Here is an 11501-nt window from a genome sequence, read left to right on the forward strand (position 1 = left end):
CCCGCAACAAGAAGTCTCTGATCTCCACATCCCTTCTCACTGTAGGGATGCTGTGGTTACAGATGTGCATCACTCTGTCCATCCAGGCTTCTAGGGATCTGAACTCAGGTCCTCAGACTTGTATGGCAAATCCTTTACCCTCCAAGTAAGCTAACCAGCACCTCTTATCATCCTTATGTTAGCTTCAACAAGGCAAGTGCACATTCTGTTTCACCACCACCAACTAGGCCTTCTTGACTTCCCATAGCCTGACCCAGTAGACACAAAGAAACTGGAAACATGACTCGGTGTGATATGGGGACGAGGTGCTTTGACAGCAAGACCCATCGTGTCTATCAAGATGTAAAGCCTTGCCAACCTCAGACACCTAGGCTCTCAGATGGCTTCCTAGACAGGGGTGAGTGGGGAGCCTCTCTGAAACCAATTTCAAATCATAGCAACGCGAGATCTCTGTGACCCATCCATCCCTTCAAGGGAAGGAAGTCTTTGCTGACCTTATCATGGTAGATTTGTCAAAGACTAAACAAAACCAATCCCACCATTCTTTGTGCTCTGTTCTTATGTAGTGCCAGTCTAGACGATTATGTCATAAAGAGGTGTTAGGCAGAGAACAGCAATGGAACAGAGGGTCTAGTCGTGAACAGGAGAGAGAAGGATGAGGGGAAGAGATGCAGGTGGACAGAAACCTGGCTCCGATTGAGATGCTGAGCCTCAGCCAATCCATACAAAACTCACTGTTTTCTGAGACTCCATTTCACTGTGACCAAGACCAATACACAAGGGAAAACAAAACAAAATCCTGCTAGGCATCATAACTTAGTAAGGTACACTTTATTGTGGAAGATGTGTGTTTCTTCAAATTTACTCAGTTTCAATCTGATTGAGATACACAAATTTTCTTTTTCTTTCTTGTGGTGAAGACTAATGGGGGGTGGGAGGAAGAAGGGAGAAACAGAGAACAGAGAGATAGAGATAGAAGAAGGATAGCGAGTCTATAGGGGCTCTCTTGGGATCTCTTAAATCCTTGATCATCCCCTGGAGAGAGGGAGGCCTCCTACATGAACCCCTAAAACTTTGAATTTGGATTGAACTTCTGAACCTTCTGCCTCTGCTTCATGGATATTAGGATTACAGATTACTAACCAAACGCAGTCTTCATAAATGCTAGGCACGCATTCTACCATCTGAGCTGAATATCACAGGAAAGGAACTTTGTCCATCAGTTTCTTCAATGTCTGGATCTTTGAAAAGACTCCTGAAAGCATGCGTCAGGTTGGACCAATCAGAGACACTGTTAGGATGCTGTGATCAAACGCGACATGTCAGTCTTTACTTAGCATCTCTCACTGTATTGACCAGCGACGCAGACAGCGCCCACTTCAGTCTGGCTCCCCCATATCAAACTACACAACTTCAAAAGAGAAAGATTGGAAATCAGATGCAAGGAGAAACGGGAAATATAAGTCTCCTCTTGGAATCTGGCTTTAGCAGAGACTGTGATGCTTGGCTAAATAAATCAAGTAGGACTGAAAGATTTAAGCTGAAACCAGAACCAGTTGCCCAAGGGCCTTATCAGCTATGATCCAACCCCGAGATGGAGGTAAAGTGAGCAAAGCAACTGAGCTATAAAATCAGATGCGCGGAGCACTCAGATCTGCCCTTCTTGGGTTCTTACGCATTTGGAAAGGGTCTGCTGCATTTACAGAGACTGGACTTTTAAACAATTGATGTCTCCTGACTTCATTTTCCTTGAAAGTATCGATAGAGATGCATACCTGTATAACTCTGCAAATATACAAGTCAGACATTAGGAAATGATATAATTAGGTTAGTGTGGTGGTTACATTCACTAACATGAAACAAAATAAATTTAAAGACAGAAAATGCTGTTGGTCTGGTTATCCACCAGGACTTGAAACATCTAGCTAGTTCGTCCTGTTGAGGTCTTTTACCTTCAAAACCTGATTCTGTGCATGGCTTTTCTCTAATGTGTTTGCCTGTATAAGAGATAGAAATTTTCCTTCAACTGTACTCATATTAGCAGAAAAGTGACATAATAAGAATTCTAAGAGGATTGCACTTTATTGATGTTAGGAAGTCAGTGAGAGAAACGTGAAGCTCCCAACTGATCAGGACTTGCACCGATATCAACCACATTACCCAAGACACGCAGCAATGCTAATACCCAAACCAGCACTCGAACTCTGCTGAATAAAGTAGGAGCTGGAAGATTATACAATAGCCTGTTCCCCTAGGTTCTGCTGTCCAAGCACTAGACTAAGTTCTGGGAAATGTGGGAGCTGCTCAATAAGATAAACCAGGCCATATGCTTTGGTTTTACACATTTGACAATCAGAAGGGGAGAGAGTCTACCAGAAAGTGACCATTGAAGTTGTGTCAAGACCTACAAAAAGCAAGTGGTGAGAGTCATGAGAGCTTAGAGCAAACAGCCTTAGTCTCCATGAGATAGAGGAGGAGGAGGGTGGCATACAGAAAATAAATTCTGTCAACGCCATCCCATCCCCCTGCAAGAAAAGAATAAAGTGTTCTCCCTACAGTCCCATGAATAGTGCATGATGGTGCCTGCTGTATATGCAAGCGGACAAGTTTCCCAAGTGCCTTGTCTTGGCCACCGTGCTCAACTGTCTTCTAGACAATGGATGGAGAAGGGTGCTCTTCGGCTTATGGTTGGTTGCAAAAACCCTATTTCTCAATTCCCACTCGTAACCAAGAACATGCAACGTAGCAGTCAACGTGGATGAGCAGGGGGTGGAGGTAAGTGGGTTCATTGAGGTTTTTTAATCTTTCATCTTATTATAAAAAGAATATATATTTTCTCTAGGTAGACAAGAAGCGGGATTCATCTGAGAGAAAAGAATCAATAGAAAGCCAGAGCAGGCAAAGATGTGCAGAACTGGGAGAAGAACTGAAGCATCTTCTGTAAAGCTAAAGAACAATTCAACATCTCCGGTTAGGTTGGGAGGCTTCTCCCTGTTCATGCCATGGTCAAAGGACATCAGGTGAGAGAGACACAGCCCTACCCAGAAGCCCCGCAGCCAGAGGCAAATGCTTCTGGGCTTTATGGTAATTCCCAGGAGCCTACGTCCTGTTTTCTCCCACACTCTAAACACCTCTTCACAGCCCGGCCAGGTAGGAGTGTTGCCTCCAGCTCTGTGCTGGGCTGGGAACGATCGCAGCAGTCCCGTGATGCATCCCAGATAGCCTAGGAATGGCATTGTGCAAGGGACCAGCTCCCGAGGTCTGTTAGAACATGATCACAACACACGGATCTCTGACTTTCTGTATGGGGGGGGGGGATATATAAAAACCCCTAGCCCATCTTGTCCCTGAACCAAGATCCCTTCCACAAACCTTTCCCAGAGTCTTTACGTTCATATCCTTTTTATAAAATAGGAAAAAGGGAGCAATTTCTCTCTTCCAAATTTGAGGTTTGTGACTTATGAGGTGCCCTTGTTTAAACTATGGAATCGCTTTATATATTTGTGTTATTAAAAACTGACCACATTAAATGACTGGGAAAAATGCATGGCACAGCATCAAACAGTCGCTGGGCAGGTTCAAATGCATTTCCAGTGCTTGGCATCCCAGCATTCCTACTGAGCATTGGGGGGAGAAACGTGAGCTTCACTTTGCCATTATGAGAGTTACTTGGGTGCATTTACTCTAATGTATGCAGTGAGTGGAAAATGGGCTCATTTCACTAAGCAGCCCTCAAGTGCTCACAGAGTATGATAAGCAGGCATAAATTTCAGATGTGGAATGTGTCATCCGGTGCAACCCTATATCAGGTGTTTATCAGACACAGGGATCTCGGTCCTCCTACTTGACTTCTTAGACAACCTCCATTTTGAAACTCTGTGATTCAGAAAAGCACCCAAAGAAAGAAAAGTCACCCATCCAAATTCTCCGTAGAGACCAGACACGTCAGCAAAAGCAGAGTGCGACCTTTCAACACGGCAGTCAAATAAAGAAATCATTTTACGGGGGGAAACCAAATATAGAAATCATTTGGCTGGGGGAATCAAACAAAAAAATCGTCCATCAACCAAATAAGGGGTACAGTTCCAAAGCCAAGCCCACAGAGCAAGTCACTGGGTTGGCGAGCACTCTTGAGTACTCGAATATCCCTTCCCCTGTTGCACACACTGGAGAGGAAAGCGTGAGTTAGACGACTGTTCTCGAAGGTTGTCAATGTGCGTGTCACACGAGCATGCCTGTCTGAGGACAAGTAACAAGAAGTGGAAGCCAGTTGAAATTGTAGGGGTGCGATGTGTCAATGTTTTCTGGAGGAGGAACTCCTGAGCGGAGGACTAATAGTCACACAGAGAACAGACAGATGAAGTTTGCTGCAGATGGAGAGAGCAGAGGGATGGGATCTTGCCAAAGGAGACAGTAAGTGTCACAGCTCAAGGTACAGAAGATAATCTGGAGTGAGCCAAAGCAGACAAACAGAGCCCGGATCCCTGGAAGACATCACAACAAGAATCAGGGTGAAGCTGGACCTGTGACACCATTGAAATGTGGATTGCTGTTGCTGTTAATTCAGCTGCCAACCATTAACTATGATGCTCACTCCATTTAAGTACACCTGTCCCCAATATGACCTTAGGTTTGGATGCACGAGGAGCTACAGCCTAAGTATAAACAAAAACAAGATCATTTTAAAGACGGATAGCAACACTGTAAATATGTCATCACCTTGTAAGTCAATCTGTAATCTAGTTATATAGTTAATATTTGTCTAACTGGGCTGGGAAGATAACTCAGCAGCTAAAAGTGGATACTGTTCCATCAGAGGAGCCTAGTTTGATTTCTAGCACCTAAATTATTAGACAGCTCACAACAGCCGATAACGTCAGCTCCAGGGGATCCTATGTCTCTGTCCTCTGCAGGTGCCTTTGCTTACATGCTCATATCCACGCTAACACTGGTCTAACCACAGCACCAGAGATGCCCTTTGAAACTTGAAAGGCTGATGCTCATGTCTTTCTTGGGGAAAATGAAAATAAAATCACCAATAAGTTCCTACAAAAAAATTACTAGTGATTTAAGGCGAGAACCTTTATATATAACATATCCCAGCCAAGCAGTGGTGGCACATGCCTTTAATCCCAGCACTCAGGAGGCAGATCTCTGAGTTCAATGCCAGCCTGCTCTACAGAGTGAGTTCCAGGACAGTCAGGGCTATACAGAGAAACTCTGTCTTGTAAAACAAAACAAAACAAAAAAACAAGCAAAAAAAAAAAACAAATATATTTACATATGTGGTATGTGTGTGTGTGTTGTGTGTGAAGTACCTGATTTTAACTGCCATCTCCCAGTCTAGCTAGACAGATATTAACTATATAGATGGCTTACAGATTAACTTACACAGTAATGATGTATTTACAATGTTGCTGTCTGTCTTCAAAATTGTCTTGTATATATCCCAAACAAACTTCAAAAAATGGTACTAGCAGTACCATACTGAACAACTGATGATCCCACACCAGCCAATTTGAGATGAAAATCAATGCTAAGTAGTCAGTTAAAGATCACCAATGATGGGCAAAAACAGAATGTCAATCCAAACCAAATCAAGCCAAAGATTTTTATCACACATTTTTTTTCTCGTCCCTTTGTTTGCCAGGACACACTCTTGATAAGCCATGTCTCTGTGACAGAGCCTTCTCCTATAAAATCACATAGTGCTTATAAAATATCAACACTAAAATATCTGAAAAACAGGTACCACTTTGGAGAAATCCTTCTGAATATACACCATTGGTTCTTTTTATTCACTCCTTCCCTGATCCAGCCCGATAATTTGAAAAACAAACACCCTGCTTTCTTTTCTCTGAGGATCGTTCCCATGCAGCGTCAAAGATACCCTAGGCAGATCACTAATTCCAAGGGTCAGCTACACGTGTAGCTGAGCCAATAGCCGCACTCTCTTCGTGTCTAATGTCTGAGCAAACAGACCAAGAACCTCCACGGCAGTACACTCCTTCACAACAATGAACCCAGCGTCTACCGGTCTCCCTCCCTCAGAGCTGATCAACTTCTACCTTCAAAGCTTCTTCCAGAATGGGGTGCCCACCAATATTCTGGATTACAGCATGCAGTATATTTATCTAGTGAAATATGAGCTGTGGGTCCAGTGGGCAGAGCCTTACCACACACACCCCATCCATCTGCTCAGAGTAATCAACCTCAGAGCATAAAGGTCCAAGGGAAAGCTAAAATTGGGTATGTGGGGAAGATTAGCCAAAGGCTGAACCGCAGTGACTTTACAAACTTGAACCTGATTTGGGTGAAGGATCTGGTCCTTTGCCACCGCTCTAAAAGTGCCTTTGTCACATGAAAACTGGAGTTGCAGTCTACAAGGGGACCAGATGGGATCCACAGAGTGGTCCCTTGAATGGGAAATATATACCCGGTAATGGCTGACTTCCATATTCCTCAGCAAAATCATCCTCCAAGTTGGTTAGTTTGCTTAGGAAGCCTTGTACCGTCTTGTGGTTCTACATACAGCCCTTGACCTTGACTGGAGATGGTATTAATAAATACATAATATAGTAACAATGGGCTACATATATAGAATTCCTTCATAAGACACAGTAAATCAAGGCAGGTCTGAATCTCATACAACACGGAGAGCCCAGAGCAGGCTCAGCCAGTTCTCACTGCTGCCCTGGACTTTGCCCCAAAACCAGTTGTTCATATTGTTGGGTGGCGGGGAATGCAGGCTGAGAAAATGCAGCCCTTAAGAATTAGAGCTAGGAGTGAAGATGTTCGATTTGGAATGAATGCGAGAAACAGATTCTGGTAGAAGGAACAGGGGCTGAGGAAGAGGGTTGCTGGGGGTTGGGAGTATAAGGGAATTATTGGATCCCATGAGCCTGCTTTCAGTCTCAGGATGTGAAGTCACCTTGCTTCAACAAGGGCCGTACTACAAACTCGTAAACACAACCTTCTGGTTATATCTGCACAAGCTAGAGAATCATCTCCTGAGACTACATACACCTAGACAGCATCTTTCAAGTTGGAGTTCATAGAGACAGACAGCATAAGCCACCACCAATAAAAACCATTTTTTTTTTTTGAATCAGCAATGGCTTTACAGGAGCATCATCCAAATCAAATAAACCCAGGGGGTTTCCGCTGCTGCCCTTGAATCGCAAATTATATTTCTTCTTCCACATGCTGAGACTTCCCCGTGCAGTCCCAGGGACGACGCTAAAGTGTCAGCTCCAATATTAGAATTTAATTTTACATTTCCTTAGGCAGATCACTAATTCCAAGGTTCAGCGTGCCTAAATGTTCTGCGGTCGGGTGGATTTTAGTGGTCTTTAGGAGACTGCCTCAAATGCAGAAGTCTCTCCCTACAAGACCAAAAATATTTTGAAAGGAAAGTGAAACTCCCTACCGCTTTACAATTTAACCTTCACGAATTTCAAATTACTCCAAACATATTTTTGCTACCAAAATGGTGCCAGGTCCCAGGCACGAGAGATGGCTGCTCTAACTCTGCACAGGATGCATCGTTAGCCAAGTGTTTGTTCAGTAGACCTTGAGTCACACACATAGCGATGTGTAAAGGGAGTTAGAGAGAAAGCGTGGAGGAGGAGTCAACTCCCTGACTTCCTGTAATGAAGGTGTAATTAGTAGCCCTTTGTTCTTTCTCTCCTCCTCCTCTTCCTCCTCCTTCTCCCCACCTCTACCATCATCACCACCACCACCACCACCACCACCACCACCACCTCCACCGCCCGGCCGCTGCCGCCTCCGCTGCCGCCACTGCAGCCACCACTACCACCACCATTATGATAATTTAGCTGCCTTGGACATTCAATTGTCTAAGTAACTGAAGGATGCGATAGATGAACTTTTATACAATACCTTTATCACCAAAACCTGGGGCTTACTGCAGCTGTGCAACTTTTCTCCCTGGCAAGTTTCTGCACCCATTTGGTTCACAAGGTAAGGGTCACCACTGTATCTGAAAGCCTCACTCCTGGGTAATTGAAGCCAAAGAAAGGGATGTGGCTGAACAGTGAGTAGCTCATTGGGTCTGCAGGGAAGACCGGGGGGCAAGGAGTGGCTGGAGGAAGAATGCTAACTCCAGCTAATTCCAAGCAAGGGAAGTAATGGAGGCAAAGGCACGGAGTCGCAAGCCACCAGGTGTGAGCTGTGGCTGCTCAGGGGAGTGGGCCACAGCTTTCTTTGCTTTGGCGGAGATAAGACTGTGCCGAACGTGGACCGAACTCTCAAGTGTAGGAAACAGAAAGTGTTTTGTCCCCTTCGGAGAGTGTCCCATTTTCCACTCAGGCCTAATTGGCGTGCCACAGCCCTGACTCTGCGATCTTCCTTCAATGGGCGCTTATGTTCTCGCCAGGAAGGTCAGCCTCGCTAAATGTTATGGTTTGGAATGGTCCGGCGCAAGGATGGAAAACCGAGTTAATTCAATTAAGGCCCGGGGTCCTGGGCTTTGAACCAGCCACAGTCTTGATTTTTATGAGAGGATGAAAAGTTAATTATTTGCTCAGTCTGAATGAGGTCGACTTTGAAAACCCCTTTTTCCATAAAGAGTAGTTTTCACGTCAGCTTTCCTGTGGAAAATCAAGGCAGGCTGAACCTGGGTCACAGGAGAACCTTGGGAAGAGGGTCTGCCTGCTGTTGGGGGGGTCTACTATTCTCTTCTTCATCGGTCTCCTCACCATATTTGAGAGGCCAGGTGTCATCTGGAAAGTAACCAAAACCATGTTTATCTGCACGGCTACTTTGAAAAGGAGAAAAGAAAATACAAGCTGAATGCCGTTAAGTTAAGCTTTTAGGGTGCTTTTTAAGGAGATATTTTGTTGGTTTCCCCCTTCTGATTGCCACTTTCATGGCTGTATTAATGCTAGTAGTTGCTTAACTTTAATATTTTAGAATTAAAAGTTGTGTACATGTATGCATGTCTGGAGATAAAGTAACAACAGGACAGTACCGCTGTTAGGGAGGAAGGAAAGCAAGCCATCTATCGGAAGTCCATCGCTCATGGCAGGCTAATGATTTTTAGCGTACACGCTTCCACCAGGGTGGGGTCTTCCCATTGTCACAGAGAATGGCACCATGTGCACGGACACACCAGTTCATGTTTAAAACGCTTACGCATCTGGCATTATTTTAGTTTTCAAAGTCACCTTCTCTAGACATGCTGCCCTGAAAATTTGGATAACCTAAGAGCAGAAACATATGATTTCTTAGGAATAAGTTTGGGAGTTAAGGAGGGAACATCCCAGCATCCCTAAGCTCCAATAACAATATAAAGCCTGGGGGTAGTCCTGAGTTGTAGGAGCTGTAGCAAAACCCCGGGGCTTCCAACACTAAAGTAGAGGGAGAAAGCACCAGGGAAACGTGAGCTAGCATCTTCGTATTTGTGTCTATAAATGCTTGCCCTCCTCGTTAACAAGAGAAGAGGCGTCCATTGCATTTGCAAATGCATGGCAATTTATTTTGCTGCTAGCCCTTCCTAACGGGCAGTCATGTGGTTCTGATTTCTCTCTCTTGCATTGATCTGCAAAGCAGCATATTCTGTACCTATGTACATAAAACTTTTGCCTTTTGCAGTTAATATAAGAAACTAGAATGACATATTCTTAGATATACAACAAATCATATAAAAATTATTTTAACCAAAGTGAAAATTTTACTTGTGCAGGCTCTAGAAATATGTTTTTAAAAGTGCTGGACAGGACTAAAATCAAACATTTTGAGACTAATCGTCAACTGGCAAGAAGAGTGGACTTGAAGATAGAGCTGAAATCTAGCTCTGGCTGATGTCAGCTGTCATGGAACACAAGCGAGGCTCTCTCGGGGCCTCTGGTTTCCTTTGTGCAGAAAGATAAGTGAGATAGGTTGCAAGTCTCTGTGTCTGGGTGTGCGCAGATGTCTCACGTGTTTCTTACAGCAACAGTCACCAGGAAGGAACACCAGACTGGGCCTAAAGTCTACCACAACCCTTCCAACTCTTTGTTTTCAGCTCTAATGAGCCAAGAGAAAAGAGAGATGCAGAATGCAACTTGTTCTCGCTATCCTCATGCCAACCTCCGGAGAGCTGGTGCACGAATTAGCAAGCATGAGAACTGCTCAGAAACATTAAAGACATGAATGGCCAAGTCTCACCATGAGCAAGAGTTGCTTCAAGGAAGCTGTTGGTCCTAGAGCAAAGCTGAGTGAGACGCAGGTCCCTGGCTTAGAGTCGCTGACGTGGCAAGAGAGAGAGAAGGCATGGCCAGTAAGAGCTGCTTGGAGGTAACAGCACCGACTGTTTGTTGTGTCTTTCCTTGTTTCCAAAGCACTTACAGCAGCTGAGAGAACTGCGTGTAACACAAATTAGTGCATCAAAGTGAGCTGGAGAAGCAACAGCAATGTATGGGAGATCCGAGCTCAAGGCTGGAGGAAAGGTAGTACACCACATTCATACAGTAGAACACTCCCCACTTCTGGAGAGCCACGGCAGCCAGAAGAAAGAGGAGGGACTAGATGAGGAGAGACAGAAACAGACACGGCTCTAAAGTGCAGTTACCAAGACAATATTGGTAGTACTCACTGCTTAGGTAGGATATGGTTAGGTAAACTGGTGAGCAATGTTTGGAGACATGTACATGCAGAATAACTCATTTAACTCCCTCAAGGAGGTACTGTTATTATCCCCAACCTAGCAGCGGAGAAACAAGTGGCCAAGTCACTGGAGCCGTGATCAAGTAAGGTGCTTATGTTTGCTATGAAGCTGTGGTTGTCTGGATGAGAAATGTCCCACATAGGCTCCAGCATTTGAACACTTGGTTCCCAGCCAGCAGTGCTGTCCGCAGAGGTTTAGATCATAGAGCCTTGCTGGAGGACAAGCTTCAAGAGCGTACAGCCTCACTCAGCTTCTAGTTCACTCTCTGTGCCTCATGCCTGCTGTTAAAGATGTGATCTCTCAATTCCCTATGCCTGCCACTTGCTGGCATGCCTTGGCCATGCCATGATGGACTCTTATACCTCCTGAGCCATAAGCTAAAATCTCTCTCTCTCTCTTCCTCGAGGTGCTTTTGTTCTGTGTTCATTTATTTTTAAATCACAGAAACAGAAAAGTAACTGATACAGAAGCTGTATATAATAGTCTTCAACTAAGCAATTTTCCAACAAAGCTTATTTTCATAAGAGGGCCACTAGCTCCTTCTCATGTTATCTCCAGGTAGCATAACAAAAAGAGAGGGGTTTTAATGAATTTTAAAATTCTCTATACCTTCAGGGATTCTCCAGTCTCTCTGAAAGCAAATATGTTTGTAATCTAAGTCATTTATTATGAATCAATAAGACAGGATAAAATGTGGGTTCACTCACAGAGACCCAGGAGAGGATCTTATCTGTGGTGGAGACAGTACGGGGCGGGGTGCTTTAGGGAGGATTTTCACTAGAGAGGCGCATTGGACTAAGGAGGGGAACGATACCTCAGCCAACAGGTGGTG

The sequence above is a fragment of the Alexandromys fortis genome, unplaced genomic scaffold, assembly GCF_014885135.2.
Source record: "Alexandromys fortis isolate MF-2015 unplaced genomic scaffold, M_Fortis_MF-2015_v1.1 scaffold_39, whole genome shotgun sequence".
In the NCBI taxonomy this organism is placed as follows: Eukaryota; Metazoa; Chordata; class Mammalia; order Rodentia; family Cricetidae; genus Alexandromys; species Alexandromys fortis.